The following is a 20933-nucleotide window of genomic DNA, read 5'->3' as shown; positions in this document are numbered from 1 at the left end:
ATGTAAAGTTTCTTTATAATTCCTCCCAATTTCTAACCAAAGTCAATTCTTTATATCAAAGTAGGATAGTTATTTAACAATACATGTATGATATAAATATTTTTTTTTATTATTTTCTTGGAACCAGAACTTTTTGCCCAGGAAGTAATAAGTAATTATTTCATATAAAATAAAAAGAGGAGATATGATTGCCAACGAGACAACTCTCCACCAGAGACCAAATGACATAGAATTTAACAACTATCAGTCACCTACAGCCTTCATCCACCAGAGACCAAATGACATAGAATTTAACACATATCAGTCACCTACAGCCTTCAACCATGAGCAAAACCCATACCATTAGTCCATATCCTTTAGGAAATGTGCCATAGTAAGCAAGTATATCATCTGTTTGCTCATCCTTCTACAACTTCCAATCACAATTAAAGGATTGAATTGTTTTTGCCTAAACTTTCAAATAATCTTCAGTATCTGTTGGCATTGTGTATATTTTTTTCACATCCAAAGGTTCCCCAATCGAAGAATGGACTTTTCCATTTATAAAATTTTATTACTCAAAATGAAGGATAGGTTGGTTCAGCTGATAAGAACATAGATTTAGTTAGAGCAAGATTCTGCATTTATAAATCTTGTAATTTGGTCAATCTTCAACGACCACTTCAATATTTATGATAATTCATTTTTCTATTTTATCCACTAAGAAGAGTTAAAAGCATAATAAATGTCTGATCTCATTATGTAAATTTATATTTTGAATTGCATGTATAATCAAATTATATAAACTCAATCATACTAAGGCTTGGTATAACAAGATTTGACAGTAAAAACAAATAAAATCACATAAAAACCACTAAAAGCAGATAAAACACAAATCTTGTTATAGCAAAACCTTATAAAATTTACATTAAAGCTACAGTAGTAATATATATCAGTGTGAAACCCCAAATTTATTTTGAATTTAAGTCATTAAAATGTTGTCATAATGAGATCCAACTACTAAAAACATGATTAAAAACAAATATATTTGAACCAACCTATCCTTCATATGAAAAAATGGTGGTATGAGAAGCTTCCTTTCCTTTTTTTTTCAAATACTTAGGAGGTCCATTCATTACAATTGAGAACCCCAAAATTTCATTATAATAAAATAAAATACACGCAGCCATTAGATACAGAAGATAATCTGAAAGTTTAAATGAAAACCTTCCAATAGTTTATAAGCTGTGGATGAGAGATGATGATGGACAAACAGACAGACAAATCTTCTTTAATAACCTTTTTATGCTCAACATGAGTGCAGATGGGCATGGGATTTGGTCCTGCCCTGGGTCATATCAAAGAATTAAAAATTGGTATTTGATGCTCCCCTGCTAAGCATTCAGCAATTAGGAGTAGGAGCAAAGACTGGTCAGCTGGAAGTCAGAATAATGTGTTCAGGTAGGGTTAGATGTCTTGTGCAGACTTTTACATTATGAACTAGCACATTAAAAAATTCTTGCATTTTTAATTATCCATCCATCCTTCAAAATCAAAACTTCTTTTACAGGAATCCTAGTTATACATGTGGAGGGGGGAGGTAATTGTTTAGAAGCTGAGTACAAGCCTCAAAAATCAAACATTAAAATATAAATAATCATAAATGAGAAAAAATATAGAAACCAATCACACAAAAATGAGAAAATATGACAAACTGCAAAAACTATGTAATTATTTTCACTTGAGTGGTCTCAGATGCTGAATAATGCATTTATAACATATAAACAAAACCAATAATTAAAACTGACAGCCATTAATTTGTATGAATGTAAAGAATGCAGAGTCAAAACAAACCAGCTCACTAAACATTTTTATTTCTAGTTCATATTGCACCAAAAACTCAGTACTTAAATTGTTTAATAGGGGATTTGTTTTATTCCCTTTTAGTGTTTGGCCATCAAAGTCCTACTTAACAGGTTTCTAACCAGAAAAAATCATTTCACAAAGGACTTATAATTCTTAACCAGTGTACATAACTTAAAAAATATATGTAAACTGAAACAAGTCTTATGGGTATCTTGTGAAACCATACATCATACCTTTGGGACCTCTCAAATAACAATAATTTCAGTTTTTTTTTATATTTCTTCAATCACAAAACAATAATTGAATGCAAGAAAAAATAATGAAATAAATATTTATAATTTAAATAACAAAGCATTAAAAATTAATTGCATTTATAATTCATTCTGCTTTTAAGACAAATATCCGATTTTTTTACAAAAGATAGCAACAGTTCATCCAATGGTTTGCAGGATTGTAGTCTGAGGATTTTACCATACAAGGAAGGCAGCAACAGCAACTCTTTCGACTGAAAAAGAAACAAAGTTAAATTTTAATTGTTGATTCTTAATTTTTTTTAAATAATCTAACGGGAATAAAGAAACAGACATCAGTGTATGTTAAACAATTTGTTTATTACTTATATAATGATTACTCAAAAATATATAGTATCAAAAATATCCGATTTTGTTGTTATCTCCCCTTCATATATCTTCTTCAGATCTAGTATCTGCTTTAAAGGGTACATTATTTTAAAATGAAAAGATTGAATACTGATTTTTTTAATTGTAAATTAAAAAAAAATATATATATTGAAACCTATTTAGTGACATTCATCACACTATAACATAAACAGTCATTAAAGTTGTATGTTGATGAATAAGTTCTCACCTTATAACAGCTTTATCCCAGCAAGTAACCCAATGGAAACCTGATGCTAACCTGGAATATAAAAGTAGTCAGTTATACTAAACTTTCCTAAAAAAAATTATTACACATGTACTAAATCTAAAATTGCACTAGGATAACAAAAAATTCGTAAGGGTTCCACGGAACCCAGTGTCTCCCCTACTTTTGCTGTTAATCGCAGGCTCAACAAAAATGAGGAAAAAAATCAATAAAAATATTCCTCTCTATACTATCTTTTGATTGTAAGTAGCTTCTGTCCAAGTTTGGTAAAAATCCAGGATAATTTATGAATCTAATAAATGTTTTAAAAACTTAAACTGCAGACTGTATGATATGTTGACTGGAAGAAAAACTAAGTCCATTTATAAGTAAAATACGGAAAAAATGGAACAAAATTTTATCAAAATTTCCTTCTAGATACTAGCTTTTGATCATAAACAAGCTTCTGTCCAAGTGTGGTACAAATCGAGGATAGTTTAAGAAAGTTGTTAAAATTTTAAAAACTTTAACCACAGAGTGAATGTTATATTTCCTGGCAGAAAAACTAAGTCCATTTATAAGTAAAATACGGAAAAAATAGAATTTTTTTTTTACCAAATTTACTTCTGAATACAATTTTATGATCATAAACAAGCTTCTTTCCAAGTTTGGTAGAAATCCAGGATAGTTAAGAAAGTTATTAAAATTTCAAAAACTTTAACCACAGAGTGAATATTTGTGGACGCCGCTGACGACGCCGACGGAATGTAGGGTCGCTATGTCTCGCTTTTTTGACAAAAGTCGAAGGCTTGACAAAAATCATGGAAAAAATATTTGGTATTCTGAATTTTAAACTCAGTTTTATATTTACCAAAAAAATTCAACCGTTATCTCATCAGTGTAAAATTATTTTTTTGGTACTAAAGAACCTTATGAAATTGATTTCAAATATTATATTACTAAAAAGATGCTTGATTACCTACCAACATGTTAACAATATCAGACATCCAAGTCTTACTCCCAACACCATGAAAACATCATCATTATAACAACCTAAAAAATAAAAAAAATAAAAAAAATTACTTGTTTTACAGATCAATCTGTCTCTAAGAAGACTAACAAAATAATGCTATGTTTCATTTATTAAAACCTGTTATACATTACTGTATCATCTTCACTATAAAAACTTTAAACTGCTAGAGATAGAAATTGACCTTGTGCAAGTGCACGTATATGTATAAGACAATGATTTTGGAATATTCAATTACAAAATCGGATGGTTTTGTTCTCTTTTGATGGTTCTTAAAATCATCGATAACAGTGATTTTACGCTCACTCAGTCTGTCAGAGGCCTTCCAATAGGGATTTAAAATAGAATAAAAGAGCAAAGTACATGTAGGCACAAGAGAAGAAAAAAAGAAAATAATTATTCAACATTTAAATCAACACACAAGGTTTAGTCCTCTGTTAGTAATTCGTACTATTTGATGTAGGCATTTAGAACCTTTGGCGACCCCAGTTTAAATGTCTATAACACATTCAATGTGACAAGTGGGCGTTACAGACACTTTCACCTTATCTGACCCAGTCAATAGATAACATAAGAGCGCCAAGAAATCGTCTTGTCCACGCTTTTATGAAAATGATTCTATATCAATTCAATAATCAAACAGTTACAGACTTTGCATAAAAATTTGTTCAACCCAAATAAGTTTTAAAATTCATTGATAATAACTTGCATACAGTTGGTTTCTATCCAACACAGCTCACTCGATACCAGACAGAAAACAAATGTAAGACTAGATACTCTAAAAATCAAACACTGATATAAAAGAACCCTTAAAAAATAATGTTAAATGCCTATATATATATTATTACCATAAAATTTGTGGAATATATAAACTTACCACATATTTTTCATGGTAAAGCCTCAGACTTGGTGAAGATTAAATTGACCATCTCCCTTAGAGCTGCTCTCCCGGCTGACAAGGTGGCTCTCCTCATCATCTTAACATCTTTTTTTTTTAAATATAGTTTTATACATTAAATATATCAGATGCATTTCCAATAAATCCCCTTTCTTGAAAATTTCAGCAAATCAATTGTTAATGACCCAAGATTTCTCCCACCCTGCATACTTATTATCTAGAGCTCTGCTTACATTTTTTTTTTTTTATTACAGAGCTCTAAATAATAGTCAATATTAGCTAGTATACATCTGATATTAAAAAAAAATGTACAAACATGAATATCCAAGTAGATGAAAATCCTAACATTGAGGGAATTTCAAGTATGTGGAGTTAAACAGGGGTATAATAAATTGCCTCCCTTTGACCCAAATTTCACCCTGTTTGGACTCCACATCCTTGTTATATTAAACAAAATAAATAAAATAGTACAATTGAAATTAAAAAATAGATTGATAACAAAAATCTAACACATTTCAATAAAATATTTCATACTGATCGACTTATGGTGGCAGAGTGGTCCTATAAGTAGTTCAACTACTGTATCACTAGCTTGTCAACACTGAGAACCCTCACATGAAATGTGTAACTTCATTCTTAATTTGACTAGGGTTTGCCCGTTTCCCTGATGAAGGTGATGTTTTCACCAGGCACTCTGGCTGTCTCCACAAATAAAAATTTACAGCCAAAATTATAGTAAATCATGTTAAAGTGGTGTTTAACACCAAAAATCAACCAATCCAATTTCAACAAGATGTTCTTCAACTATGCCTTTTGTAAAATTATTCTTTAAAAAATTATCACCTTGGTTACAAACCAAAATAAGCTAAAAATGACAAAAAAAGTGCAAAAAATATATTTCTAACTTCTTAACTTCGTAAATTCCTCTGCATTAGAGCACCCTTGTCACATATCTTAAAGATATTAAAATTAACATGAAAGAAAAGGTTGTAAGGGGATATATTTACTGCAGACCATTATTCATCTTTTTAGTTTACACTAAAGAGGCATTTGCTATGGTAAGGTATTTTAAAACGTTGCTAAAAAAAAAAAAATAATTAAAATTTTTGCTAAGAAATTTAGTGGGAATATTCACATCCGCAGATTTAATTGCATTAACTACATGTATAAAAAAACTTGTAAAATTTGAAAGTATCTCAAATCCTAAAATAACAAAAAGATGGCAAAAATATATACATTACAATTTGCAAAAAAAAATACATTTCAATAATTGAACATTTTTTTTTTCTTTTTCTTTTAGATTATCCATTCTTAAACTGCTGGAAGTGTTTTGACTAGACATGAGTATAAATGGAAAATAGAAAGAATTTTTGTAATGTCAAATACAAGTAAACCTACAACTTCCAATCTTGTTGAAAATGGAGAATCTTTACATTTTTTTTTTTTTTTTTTATGGTAAAAAAACACAAAAATAGTCTGAATTACATTCTTTACTGTTGCAGTTATATCACACAACCATTTTATGCAGCCACAGTTATCTGAAAAAGAAATAAACATTACTCATGAACATTGAAATAATATTTAATACAAAACAATTATAATTAACTGAGCATTACAATTATAATGTATAGAACATTTCTTTTTCTTTGTTATAAAGTGATTTGTTGACATAAATTTTAAAGTACGAGTTTTTCTTAGCAATAAAAGGATGAAAAACATGTCATTGGCTGATGTCTTGACAAATATCTTTTTAACATTGTTTTATAGCTATATATAGTATATCAGGCTATAACATACTTGATTGAATTTTTTTAACATTTAGTCATGTTGAACCTTTATAGCTAGCTATACAATATAGGTTTTGCTCATGGTTGAAGGCATAGGGTGACATTTAGTTGCATCCACATCATTTGGTCTCTGGTTGATAGCTGTCTGAGCATTGGCATACATACCACACTTACATATTTTTCATATATGGGGACAACTATAGATAACAAAAAAACTGAAATCCCAAGATTTCGCATTATACATTATACTTTTTGACTTCCCTTATATATCTTTATATCTCCTTCTAAATTGTTTATTCAACTATAAGTAAAGAAGACATTAATATGTAAGATTTACATCTGTGCCTAACAAAAATCTTGGGCTTTAAAAAAAATCTTGGATGAAAAGTTCATAAATCTATGTATTGATTCTTACCATAAAAGTCAGCTCCAATGCCCACTCCCAGCTTCAATCCTTACAGACAAGCTGTGATGCTAACCTGAAAAATAAAATGATAATTCATGAATAAAACCCTGTAACTCGGAAACGTACAATCTAAAATTTATTAAAATCAAAAGGGAGCTCATGTAAATAGATATAAACAATTCACCACAATTTCTTGCAAGTTGGTGAAAGCATTCTTGAGTTATTGTCCGAAAACTGGAAAACCCCCCTTTTTTTGATGAAAAATCTAAAATTTATAAAAAACGAAAGGGAGCTCACGTCAATAGATATAAACAATTCACCAAAGCTTTATGCGAATTGGTTACAGTGTTTTTGAGTTAATGTTCGACATGTTGATGACGGACAGACGGACAACAGTATACCATAATATGTCCCGTAAACGGGCGTATAAAAACTGTTTAAAAGGTTCTTTGTTGGTATTATGTATGTATATTGAATAGACTGAATGATTGGTTGTTGGTTGCTTAAGGTCCAGTGGCAAATCATTAAATAGAAATAGTCTTAAAATGTGTTATATATGTCAAGAACATATGGATGAAAAAATCTTTTAAGCGTTCAAATCTTGTTTTTCCATAAAATATTTATAATACATTTGAGTTTTCCAAAACAGGACTAACATACTGGTACATACCTTTGTATTAGCTGTATAAGACCACCAAGTCTTATTCCCACACCATGAAAACATGTCTCAGAAAGAACCTGAAATGAAATTATAATCAACACATTATACATTTTGTAAATCAATTTATGTGTTACCGATAACCTAAAATTTACTAAATATTGTTCTGATTTCTTATTGCAGGTAGACAATTGTATAAAATATTTTTTTGTTTAAATCAATATAAAAGATAGAAAAGTAAAAAAACGTCGATTTAAATTTAACTGCACAAAAAATATCTGAATATTTTACAAAGTTATCTCCCATTGAATGCAAAATCGTGTTTTAAATTGTACTGGTCTTTTCTTGAAGTTTAACGACTATTTTCAGGATTTACTATTGATACTTTAATAGAAAATCTTGTTCATGTATCTTGTATCTTTAAATACTAAACTGGTAAATTAATTCATCAATGGTGTTTTAAATGCAATATTTCAGAAGGGTCTGTTATCTTAAAAGATCTGGCTAAAATAAACTTGCCTTTTCTATTTTCATGGTAAAGAGTCAGACTTGGTTGAAGATTTAATTGACCATCTTCCTAAGAGCCGCTATCCTGGCTGACAAGGTGGTTCTTCTCAATATCTTATTGTCAATCTATGTTGTGTTCATTTGTTTTCAGAAAATAAAGTAACATACATAAAAAATATCAGATGCACTTTCAATTAATAAACTTTTTGAAAAATTTCACGTAATTATTTTAAGTGACACATAATTTTTCCCACCCTAAATTTCTATTATCTAAAAAAAATCTGATATGTAAAAAAGTGCATAAATGTGAATATCCAAGTAAATAAAAATCTAACATTGAGGGAATTTCAAGTATTTGAAGTTAAACACAGTATAATAATTTATCTCCCTTTGACCTAAATTTCACCCTGTTAGAACTCCACATCTTTGTTATATATAACAAAAAAATATAAATAGTATACAGGTAATCAAAATAAAAAAATAATTAAATTACAAAAATTCAACACATTTCAATATTTAGTGCGGATGGAGTAATGGTGGCTGAATGGTCAAAGTAGTTCAACTACTGTATCACTAGCCTGTCAACACTCTGAACCCTCACATTGTAGGTGTGTTTAACGTCAATCTTAATTGACAAGAGTTGCCAGTTTCTCTGTTGAAGGGGATGTTTTCAACAGGCTGTCTCCACAAATAAAAACTGGCAGCCAATATATAGCAAATCATGCTGAAAGTGGTGTTAAATACCAAAAATCAATCAATCTACTTTCATCAAGATATTCTTCAACTATGCTTCTTGTAAAATATTCTTAAAATAATATACCCTTTGTTATAAACTAAGCTAAAAATGACACAAAGGTGAAAAAATATATTACAATTTGCAAAAATCAAAAACATTTCAATAATTGAACATTTTTTTCTTTTTCTTTTTTTTTTTCTTTTCTTTTTTTTTAGATTCTCCATTCTTATACTACTGGAAGTGTTTTGCCTAGACATGCCAGACAGAAAATAGAAAGTAATTTTTGAAATTTCAAAGACACAGTATAATAAATTACCTCCCTTACAATTATTAAAAAACAATATCAAATGCAAAACCTACAACTTCCAATCTTGTTGAAAATGGAGAACCTGTACATAATTTTTTTTTCTTTTTGTAAAAATTATAAACATTTTCTCAAACATACACAAAAATAGTCTGAATTACATTCTTTACTGTTACAGTAAAATCACATAGCCCTTTTCTGCAGCCACAGTTACCTGAAAAAGAAATATACAGAATTAAATGTAATTGTCAAAATCTGAAAATTGAAACAATATCAAATGCAAAATAATAAATAACTGGTCATAAAATCATGATTCATAAAACCTTTCTCTTACTTTGTTTAAAAGTGATTTGCTGATATATTTTTTGAACTACCAGTCTGTATTAGCAGAAAAGGATGAAAAACAAGTCAATGGTAGATGTCTAACATATTTCTTTTTTTTCATTGTTGTTTTTGTATTGGTTCTTACCATAAAAGTCAGCTCCAATGCCCACTCCCAGCTTCAATCTTTACAGACGAGCTGTGATGCTAACCTGAAAAATAAAATGATTAGTCATTCAAGATTGTTTAAAAGGATCATTTTTGATGTACTGTATGTATATTCCATATTTTGAATGATAGATTCATTTGATTGTTGGTTGCTAAATGTCCAGTGGCAAATTAAATAAAAGTCTATAAATATGTAATAGAAGTTGAGAACAGCAAACCAGCATCCCAACAAACTTTTACATAATCAAATCAGATAGTTAAATTTACTTCTTTAAAGGCAATTAAAGAAAGCAAAGACTTCTTACCATACTCATACAAACCTTCACGCTTAGAGCACATGCTATTTCCAAATACATTTTATAATACTTTTTCTTTTTTTAAAACAGGACTAAAATACTGGTACATACCTTCGTATTAGCTGTATTAGACCACCAGGTTTATTCCCGATTGTCCCACTTTTTAAAATTTTAGAGTTCTGATTGTCCCACATGAAAAGTTCTGATTGTCCCACATTATTTTATGAAGTAAAATGTTCTTAGATAAACAATGTAACTGTTGTTTGTTTTGCTAAATAAACAAGAATTAATTTATTGCACATTTAATATTAATTTTATAGAAGTATAAAAAAAATTTTTTTTAAATCATTAGATTAATGCACTTTTTATTAAAAAAATTTTATTTCTGATTTATGAAATATATCTACAATGTAACGTTATTTATAAAACAAATTTCAATACCGTAATTTTAATCACATTTTCTCTATAAAGTTTTTGAATAAATAATGCATGCAATTTAAAAAAAAAAGGTATAAACTCATTTACATTCTACATTTTACACGAACTTGTTGTTGGAGAGATTTTTCCAGAAGTCTTTACAATTTTACTAGGGAAGTCAGAGGACATGAATACAACATTCTTTGCACTATTGAAGACTGCTAACACCCAACGTCAGATTCACCTGAACCCAACAACTTCCTTTTTTTTGATAACGAAGCTGTTGTCTAGAATTCTGCCAGATCAGCCTTTCTAAGAATCAATATCAAAGGTTGTTTTTCCAATATTCCCAGTGTCTTTGCCATAAAGTGCAGTCAACAGGACTCGTCACCAACTATAAAGAAGAACCAGACTTCCATAAAAAAAAAAAGATGTGGTATAATTGCCAATGAGACAACTCTCCAAAAAAGACTAAATGACACAGAAATTAACAACTATAGGTCACAATACGGCCTTCAACAATGAGCAAAGCCCATACAGCAGAGTCAGCTTTAAAGGTCCCATATGAAAAATGTAAAAAATTCAAACTAGAAAAACTAACGACCTAATTTATGTACAAAATAATGAACGAAAAACAAATGTGTTACACAGTAACAAACGACAACCACTGAATTATAGGCTCCTGACTTGGGACAGACACATACAGAACGTGGCGGGGTTAAACTTATTTGAAGGCGCCAATCCTCCCACTAACCTGGGACAGTGTTGTAACAGTACAACATAAGAATAAACTAAAAAAAAAATGTTGAAAAAGGCTTATCTCATTAGATAGGTACAGACAGAAATACATCTAACAAATCACAGAGTGGACATGGACGTGGACGGCTACTTATACATCCCCACAACAAAGACACTAAGTACAGATCTTAAAGTACTCGCAGTTACTGACAGCTAGTTCAAAGCCAATAAAAACTAATTAAAAAAATCATGCATCTAAGACTAAAATTATATGATTTCATATTACATTCCATGTTTGATGATACTTCAATTGTACCTACTACATGTATGTGCAAAATATAATATGTAAGTATTATTATTTGTTCATGTTTTTTTTCATATTTTATAAGTTACAGTGATTAGTAACCTGTAATTAACTGATACAGACTATAAAAACAATTTAATCACTATCAAAACAATTCCCAATTGTCCCACATTTAAACTTCCCAATTGTCCCACAAACATATTCCCGATTGTCCCACAAAATTTCATTACTTTTTTACCTGTAATTTCAAAAAGTGGGACAATCGGGAAGACACCGACCACCAAGTCTTATTCCCACACCATGAAAACATATCACAGAAGAACCTAAAAAGAATTAAAAAAGACACATTATATATTTTACAAATCCATTTCTCTATAAATATAAAGTCACTATATAATGTTCTGATTTCTTAAAAAAAGTATACAATAGTACCAACACAAGTTTGTAAGATAAACTGTTGACAGAGATGTCTCGCCTATCAGCGGAAAATGAAAAACATCTGATGATTAGCAACATTGCTAATTTATTCGATAATTTGTTCGTAATGCAAATGAATACAAAATGTCATTGATCTATAGCAAGGAGTGACTATTAACCTGACTAAACAAAAAACTTGACATAATAAAAATAAAACAAGTCAAAGGTTTTTGTTTGGAATTTATCTGCACAAAAGTGATGTGCAATTTTAACAGTTATATCCCATTGAATGAACAAATCTTGCTGTTAATTGTACTGGTCTCCCCTTGAAGTTTTAAATATTTTGATCTAAAATCTTGTTCAAGAAAATGGTAACTTAAATTATAAAACTTATTAAAATTAATACATTAATGGTGTTTTGCATGCAGAAGATCAGAAGGGTGCTGGCGTGTTGTCTTAATATGCACTTCTTGTCTAATATTTCTAGAAAATGTATACAAATATTTGGCATAAATAAACTTGCCTTCTTAATTTCTTGGTAAAGCCTCAGACTTGGTTGAAGATTTATTTGACCATCTTCCTTGGAGCTGCTATCCTGGCTGCTTTCAAAGGTTTTCCATCATAGTTTTTTATGCTAATCAGTCCACTGAATCCATTTTATCAAAGTAATGAAATGTCCTTTCCATTGTACATTATAAAATGTACAAAAGTCACCAGAATGTTCCAAGGCATCTCACATTATTTTTCCAATCATGGAAACTGAAGAAATTCTCAATTTAAAATACAAATAATTTATTAAATTCATTTAAAAAGTACTGTAAAAATACCAGACATGCTTTTAAACAGGTAACTTGTATTCTGTACCCCACAATTTCTTCCAAAAAAAGTACAGTGTAGTAATAGTATATTAAACACATATAAATCAACATTTTTTAAATATTTTGAAGCATAGTTTAATCAAAAATATCTCATTTTCAAGGTTTACTACTCATGTACATAGTAGTCATGTATAGTCCCAAAATTTGTAAAAGCCTCTATAGATTCGCAAACTCTCTGTGAATTCCAAAAGATATGGGTTAAAAACTATTTATTTTACCTTTGATGAAAAATTACTTAGTTCCCAAGTCAGGAAAAAATTATCAAACAATTCCATAGTACCATGTGGACAACTTAAATATTTGTACAATCATTTTGTGAAGTTAAAAAGATTGAGATTGAAAACTGCAGGAGTTGATTACACAAAATCAGTACCATCTTTGAAAATTTTGGAAAACAATCATCAAGATCAGAATTAAGGGAAAAATGGGGGGAAATTCCTCAAACAATTTCATATAAGCAGGTACACAACTTCAAAATGTACGCAATTATTCTGTGAAGTTTCAGTGGTGCAAGAAAAAGAAGCTGAAATGAAAAAATACAAATATGATGCAAAATGATATTACATGTATCAAGTATGAAATCTTTAGATTGAATAAAAAAATTTAGAAAGAAAAAATTAAGAACTCAAAGAAATGATATAAATACTGATTCTTTATAATAAAAATTAATTTCAATACTTTATAATTCAAATTAATTTCAAAACTCAAATGGCACGTAATACTTCAATAAAATAGATTTTTACTTTTTACTTTAGTTTTATACTTGAAAGAAAAAAAGTAGCAAAATTTACAATTGAAAAAGTAAAATTTTTTGTTCCAGATTATTTATGATAGCATTTTTGATTGGTTATATCAAAATTTGTTTTATGTAAGATTACTTCCAATGACTTTTGTCAGAAAAAAAGGAAAATCACTGATATCTTGACAATAATGGACTGAGGCAAGGTTACTGCACTCTCCAGAATCATTGGTTCCTTAAATGGATAAGAACCAGAAGCAGCCAATATACAGACTTACAGGAATCAGCTCTTTTTTGCTACCGGGAAAAGAAAACAGATTACCAGTTAAATCTAAAATAGTCTGGTTATCTTTAACTATTTTAGTGATTAAATCCCCAAAGTCTGAAACAGGGTCTAATATAAATCTAAAACTGCTTGGTTAACAGAACTGATTGTAAGCTATTGCTCAGGCAAAAATAATCACATATATAATGCCTACCCATGTTAAAACTACAATAAAGTATAGCTTGCAACAATTATTTCTTAATTATTATGGAATAATGGAAAACTCCTTTGAACTAATGAGGCTAAAGTTGGATCCCTGTTAAAAGAGTCATTGACAAGCTCTTAGATTACTCTTTGTCTGGCCATGAGTTTCAAAAAGGATCCAATGAAGAATAGCCGCAGTCAGTTATTGATAATTGGGTTTTACTTATTTTATTTTTTTTAAAGTATTTTATAATGGCAAGTGCTTTACCTATATTTTAATTACCAAATTTGAAAAAGATAGAATGGTTTGATACCAAGGAGCAAATTAATTTATGTTGTAATTCAAACGGTATGATAGGGTTAAGATCAGTCTAATACCTTTTTCAATAAAAGATCTAAATTGTATAAAATAGCTATATTTCAACAAACTTATGATTTGAAATTTTTGTGTTGTACAATCTACTCCTTTTCATGTACATGATAATAGAATAAAATAGACCAGTTTTCAGCTCCTTTTTTGTGATCTTGAAATGATCCTGCTCACTGTCAATACTTTTGATTGCAAAAAAGAAAAATTGTTTCAAGAAGCTGGACAAAATTATCCTTCAATATATTGATCACAGAATGGCTTGGGAAGTTAAAAAGATTAATTTTCTATTAAACCGGAAATTTTTACAAAGAAATGCTTAAAACTCAAGACAATTTAATTTTACAAAGTACGGTGAGCAATTGTTAAATGGGACTAACAAGTAAAATTAAAACATTAATACGTTGTCAATTATGGTCTCATAATAATGAAGTTATCATTAAATGTCTGGAATCTGTGGATGAAAACCTTAAGTTTGAAGGTGAGAGTTGAAAATTAACCCAAGGTTGAGAAGCTTGAAGCAAAGGGAGATAACTACTGTAAGATATCGGGATTGATAAGTTAGATAACTCTTCACTTGGAGATGATGATAGTTTCAGATAACTCAAAATGAAGTTTTTAGGGTATTGGAAATCATTATAAATTTCGATGGTCATCTCAACGAGATTGATTTTCTCCCTTGAGCCGGTAAGGCGAAAGTGAGAAAAACAATCAAGTTGAGATGACCAATGATAATCTGTTTATCGCTTATGACGACGTTGAAATTTACATTGACAATGGCACGTGCAGCCTTAGTTTCTAGAGATACTTTCCATATCTTTCTACTATACTGAGAAAGAAAATTATCAGTAAGATCAAAGGAAAATTCAGTAAAATAGTGATAATAATATATATATCATAGAAATTTATCATTGTTCACCAAATATTAAGACTTGTACAAGCTTTCAGTCATTTAAGAATTAATAACCTTTGTAATTATGTTTATAACTCTATAATAAATGTAGATTGAACATCCAAATTCTTTTTTGTATGGCAGAATTTTCGTTATGGCTTGACTGTTATAAAAATGTATTTTTACTTCTTTATTATCTTAATAGCGATCAGTGCTTTAAAGATGTAGATACCCAGAAACAATTTTGAAGAAGATAAAGTATATCTAAAAAACTTTTGGGATCATTTTCTACTTCCCCTGAATTCAACTTAATTTACGAGAATAATGTTATCTAGTTTTCCATTTCATCATAATATGTCAAATACAATTTAGATTTTGATTTTGATTGAAGATATTCATTTTCAATTTTGAAAATAAGAAATTAAAGAAAGTATGAAAATTGTACAGATTCAAAGTTCAAAGCAGCTTTATGCTCAAATATTTTATTATTATTTTTATGACTAGAAATATCAAATATTTTTCATTTCAGAATTACATATATAGATTCCTTCGAATGGTAAACACCACACCCTAAATACCTCAAAACCAAAGAACCATCCAAAGAACAACTGAAACAAACAGAGGATATAACCAACCCTACTACTTAGACACCAATAAGCAACTTTGTTATGTGTTAGTAAAGATACGCAGCGCTCCAAGCATAATGTATTTCTGAAATGATCATTTGATATTTGTTAAGTCTACACCAAAACTCTGAAGATAAAGAATGTTTTGCTTCGGAACTTTGCATGCACTAGACTACGAGTTTAAATCAATTTCAAGTACTATGTTATTCTATAATCTGACAACTACAATGCTTTGAAAATGTAAAAATTTTAGGAAAATTATCATTTCATTATAAATCTGAAATTTTAATTTAAATGTCTTAGGAAAATTTTCATTATAAATTTGAAATTTTAATTTAACGAAGAATAAAAAAAAAATGCATTTACTCATTATCTTTTGATTTTGCCATTTGATTAGGGACTTTCCGTTTTGACTTTTCCTCAGCGTTCAGTATTTTTGTGATTTTACTTTTTTTTTCACCACAAAAAAAGCACTGATAGACCTTTAAGACAATGTTAAAAAAACTTTCAATCGTTGGATCAAATGACAGTCTGTAGTGGTGAAAATACAGAGAAATTAATCATAACCAGGATAAACCTCATCTGAAGTTATTGCAACTATCATCATCTCTGTATTGATAACTTTTAATATTAAATTAACACCCCAAATATAAAGAAGGCGTTATACCCTGGGTTAATCTCCAACTTCTATATTTTGCTTCTTATGTTGTTGCACATTAATAGATGCATAATTTAACTATTGAAAATTATGGACAAATCTTTTACTGCATTCAAGAAGAAAAAATAGACATGTTTTGAGTACAGGTACTTGGCTATCATGGATCAAATGATCATTTGGCTACTGTTGTAATAAATAACATGAAAACTTTCACAATTAAAAATTGCTCATCATAATCCTTCAGAAATATTAGAAATTCTAATGGTGAATACTTATAACAAATATAAAAGAAGACTTTTTCATATAAAAATAACTAATTCAGAATTAAAGTATTTTTAACTTGGGGTGTACTGGATGACGCACACAGTACATCTGTGTTATAGAAATTTCCCCTGCAGATTAACCACATAGTAGTAGTAGAAGTAAATGTGTGCATTTTCAAATCATCAAAGTTGAGATATTTAAAAAATTACTGCATTCAAATTTTGTTCTAAATACCGGTACATATTAAGAGTAAAAATATGAAATTTAAATAATCTGAACCCAGTCATATTATTTCAATTGATAAATACTTCACATAAATATCTAAATTTTGAGTCTGGGGGTTGGAATCCCTCCTTTTATTCTGATTCCTCTTTTTTTTTTAATATGTGAACGTTTCATGGTGTTCCTAGGTTTGGAACCCCCCTTTTCAAAATGGCTGTATCCACACATTGTACTGACTCAACTTCCCTAATGTAAAATAATATACACAAATGACTTCTCTGAGCATGGTCCCTGGGTCTTACTTTACAAATGTATAGCTCAATTGGATCATGTAGTTTTAAATTCTTTCAAATTTGTAAATTCATTTCATATGAGTTACCTCCCCTTCACTCAGTGAAATTTTTTAATTTTCTATCATCATGGAGGGGCATAAGGATTTTTTACAGACTTCAGGTTATTTATTTTTGAAGCCAAAGGGAATTCAGTACATGTGTATAAGGACTTTATTTTTCGTGGGAATTTGATTCACCCTTATCAGAACTCTGGAACTAATGAGTAATTTTTCTGACTCAGTGAGTGAAAGCTTTATTCTTTTACACAAATTTTGGTAGCACCCCTTGCTAAAGCCCCTCATAATGCAAGATACCAGTGTTTTCATGGAGTAAGACTGAGTCATCATTATCTTAACTTGACTCACATGAATGTTAAAATAGATAACCAATATTTTCTGTGAAAAAAAGGTGTATCAATTTTAATAAATTTTGGAGCATATTTTTTTTTAAGTTAAATTGAAGTTAAAATTTTGTCAAACATGAAGATACTTCAAAATAACAAACAAAGAATAATAATTCTAAAAAACTATATTTGAAAATTATGTGCCATCCTTATCTTGTTACATTTAAAATTTAGAATTGAAGAAAGAATGAATGAAAAAAACACCCTTGACTCTGTCAATTTGTAAATTTGTTAACATATCAATTACTTACCCACTTCTGTCCTGTCCTGGTAGTAAAAAAACCATCCTAGTAGTACTTCTGTCCTGGGTCACCTGAGTTCATCCCCTGGTCTCTGGTTGGCTTGATGTTGTACATTTTTAGTTTTCAGTTTAGTGTTTTGTAGACTTTTGTCTGTCATTTCTTTTGGTTCCAACTTCCTGGATCACCTGAGTTCATCCTTGGTCTTTGATTGGGTTGGTGTTGTACATTTTTTAGTTTGTGTATTGTTTTGTTTATTTTTGTCTGTCCTTTCTTTTGGTTATGGGGCAGTCTGTCTTTCTTCATCCATACTTATAAAGGAATTAAATTTATTTTCGTCTGTGTGTTTTATCCCATTGACATTAATACCACATACTATTTCTTTATGACAAACTGACAAACATAGGACCAAAAAAAAATAAAAAATACGGTATACCTATATTCTCTGTATAAACTCTGTAATGGAAACAGATAATAAAGATTAGTGATGTATTTGAGAAATTTGTTGTTAATTCCATCGAAGCAGATCTCTAATAAGCCAAGGTTTATGACTGAATCTGCCTCTGGCCCCCATCTGTAACAAAAATTAAATTTACAAATTAGTAGTGTTGGGGAATGTTGGCGTCACTTCTATCAAACAGGCCCTTTAACAATATCAGAGTAGAATGATCTTGTTACTATTGTATAGCGTTACGAGAACTATATGCTACTCTCCCTAGTCTGCTACAACGGAGTCTATCCAAGGTCTATGACTGAAACATCCTCCCAGCTGCATCTGTAACGAAAATAAAATTCATAAATTAGTAGTGTTGGAGAACGTTGGCGTCACTTCTATCAAACAGGCCCTTTAACAATCTCAGAGTAGAATGATCTTGTTACTATTGTATAGCGTTACGAGAACTATATGCTACTCTCTCTAGTCTGCTACAACGGAGTCTATCCAAGGTCTATGACTGAAACATCCTCCCGGTGGCATCTGTAACAAAAATAAAATTTATAAATCAAATGTCTGTGGTAAACCTTAAAATGAAATAGAAATACATATAAAACATTACACATAAAAACATAAAATAAAATGGATCAACCAACCTTATTTCAATTCTCTGAAGTAACTTTACCCCCTGAAATGAAATATAAATATTTATTATACCTCAGTTATCATTTTCTACATAAAATAAGTACACAATATTTTGACTTACAAGCTTTGAACTATTGGACCAGTCAATAGTTTCCAACTATTGGACCTCCTTGTAACTATTTGACTGCAAGCTTCATTATATTTCGCGGGATTTCCAATGCAGCTATAATGGAGGATTTTGAAAATACCAGGGAGAGTAATTTTTACCTATTGTGTCTAGGGTTGACGTCAGTGCAAGACGTAGCCTTCGCATTTCAGAATATTTATGAAGTAAACGTTATGGTTGGGTTTCTGCTTTGTATATTACGATAGTTGATTTATCACAGCCATTTATTGTCGTCTTTTTTTTATATAATAAAACACTTACGGACTGGATATTTGTGGAAAAGTAAGTTTATTGTCCCCTCGGATACAACTATTGCCCTCGGCTACGCCTCAGGACAATAGTTGCACCATGAGGGACAATAGTTGCACCATAAGGGACAATAAACTTACTACTCCATTCATACACAGTCAATAAGTATACAATATGCATTACACGTAAACATATAAAAAACATAAAAAAAAAAAGATTATTATATATAAAACAACTTTTTTTCAGTTCTTTTTAGTAACTTTAAACCTGTATAGAAGTTTTTTTTACCTCACTTTACCATCAAATTTGCAGGGAATAAGACTGCTGTCAAAAAACAATACAAGATTTTTACTTTCAAGGAAAATTCTCTCAAGCTAGTCAAAAATGGAAGCATAAAAATTTTCGTTTTACCTGTGAAAGAATATTTTATGGGGACCAAATTAGTCAGGGATGCTGTTATTTGTGGTTGCTTCCTTTTTATTAAATTTTGACATTTCTTTCCTTTAAAGATCTGACCATGCTGTACATATGTGCAACCATCCACTACTATTGGTCAAATTAAATGTTGCATGCAATACAGACCAAAATGAGGTTCAATTTTCGTCTTGGAAAACAATAATATATCAGCTATGTTTTTAAGCTCAATTTTACAAAATTTACCCAAGTGGCTGCTTAAATCAAATTATTACTTCATTTTAATTAATGTTTAAAAAAAAATCCTGTTACCCTTTAAGGGATAAATATTTTAAATGTATTTTTTTTTCAAACTTTAAAAAAAGAGTGGAAGCTTGCTAAAATACACAATATAATTAAACGTTTTTTATAACCATTTCAACCTCAAAGAAAAAGATAGTCTTTCCTAAGCGTGTCTCTAGCTTATCTTTACAAATTTTTTCGTGCATTTTTTGTTGAGGAACAGTGACAACCTCTTTGTCCAAAAAAGTTTACTCTAGTGCATAAACCCTCAGCCTTGCTATCAAAAGTAAAAAATATAAATTAATGGAATATTGAAATCAACACTTGGAATAGATAAGCTGGCTAAAACTCATTTAAACTCTGCAGACACTAAAAATAAGTCTACAGTCAAAGTCAATCAGATGTCTGGCAGTTATAATGCACTGAACATTTATATGAAACTAAGGAACATATGTTTCTATGTGAGACCTCATCTAAGAGATCAAAGCACTTAAAACTACCAACAATGATAGAGTGCTTTCCACGTCCTCAAACCCAGTCGCCAATAGTTCATTCAACTCTATTGAGTACCAGTACTTATTTGTCAGAAGTCTCTGTGCATCAGTCAAAGTGCTGGCGAAATAAGTCTCTATAGAGTAGAAATGAGTAAAATCTTTTAAATAAAAATTCTTTTTCACAAACTTAATTAATTGTATATTAACATTATTGAATAATATTTGCATTATGATGTAGGATACACTTTTGACATGTTAGTGTGATGATGTGGGTCTCCATGCTATGATGTTTTGTTAGAATGACATCCTACATCACTGCCTTATTTTTGTGGAAAATGAAAAAAAAAATGTGTTGATGTAAGCATGGCAAAGGGTTATGTTATATAACCAATTTCTGTAATTCTTTATCTTAAGTTATCAATTATGAATATAAAAGACATTACAAATAGGAACAATTGAGAGAAG

At 29.7% G+C, this 20933-nt stretch overlaps 2 long non-coding RNA genes across 2 annotated transcripts; both read right to left on the bottom strand.

Annotated features, from left to right (window-relative positions):
• Positions 1-2209: 2209 nt before the first annotated feature.
• LOC127734282 (uncharacterized) lies at positions 2210-5684 on the bottom strand. The gene is made up of 4 exons (XR_007997507.1): positions 4617-5684; positions 3693-3762; positions 2713-2763; positions 2210-2350 (listed from the first exon to the last, which is right to left on the bottom strand). It is a non-coding gene; the product is annotated as an uncharacterized LOC127734282 (long non-coding RNA).
• A 353-nt stretch (positions 5685-6037) lies between these two features.
• Positions 6038-7634, bottom strand: LOC127734326 (uncharacterized). Its single transcript, XR_007997529.1, has 3 exons — positions 7501-7634; positions 6840-6903; positions 6038-6175 (listed from the first exon to the last, which is right to left on the bottom strand). It is a non-coding gene; the product is annotated as an uncharacterized LOC127734326 (long non-coding RNA).
• Positions 7635-20933: the final 13299 nt, after the last annotated feature.

The sequence above is a fragment of the Mytilus californianus genome, unplaced genomic scaffold, assembly GCF_021869535.1.
Source record: "Mytilus californianus isolate M0D057914Y unplaced genomic scaffold, xbMytCali1.0.p SCAF_1, whole genome shotgun sequence".
Lineage (NCBI taxonomy): Eukaryota > Metazoa > Mollusca > Bivalvia > Mytilida > Mytilidae > Mytilus > Mytilus californianus.
Note: the sequence above shows the minus strand (reverse complement) of the source record. Positions and strands in the feature narration are given on the sequence as shown.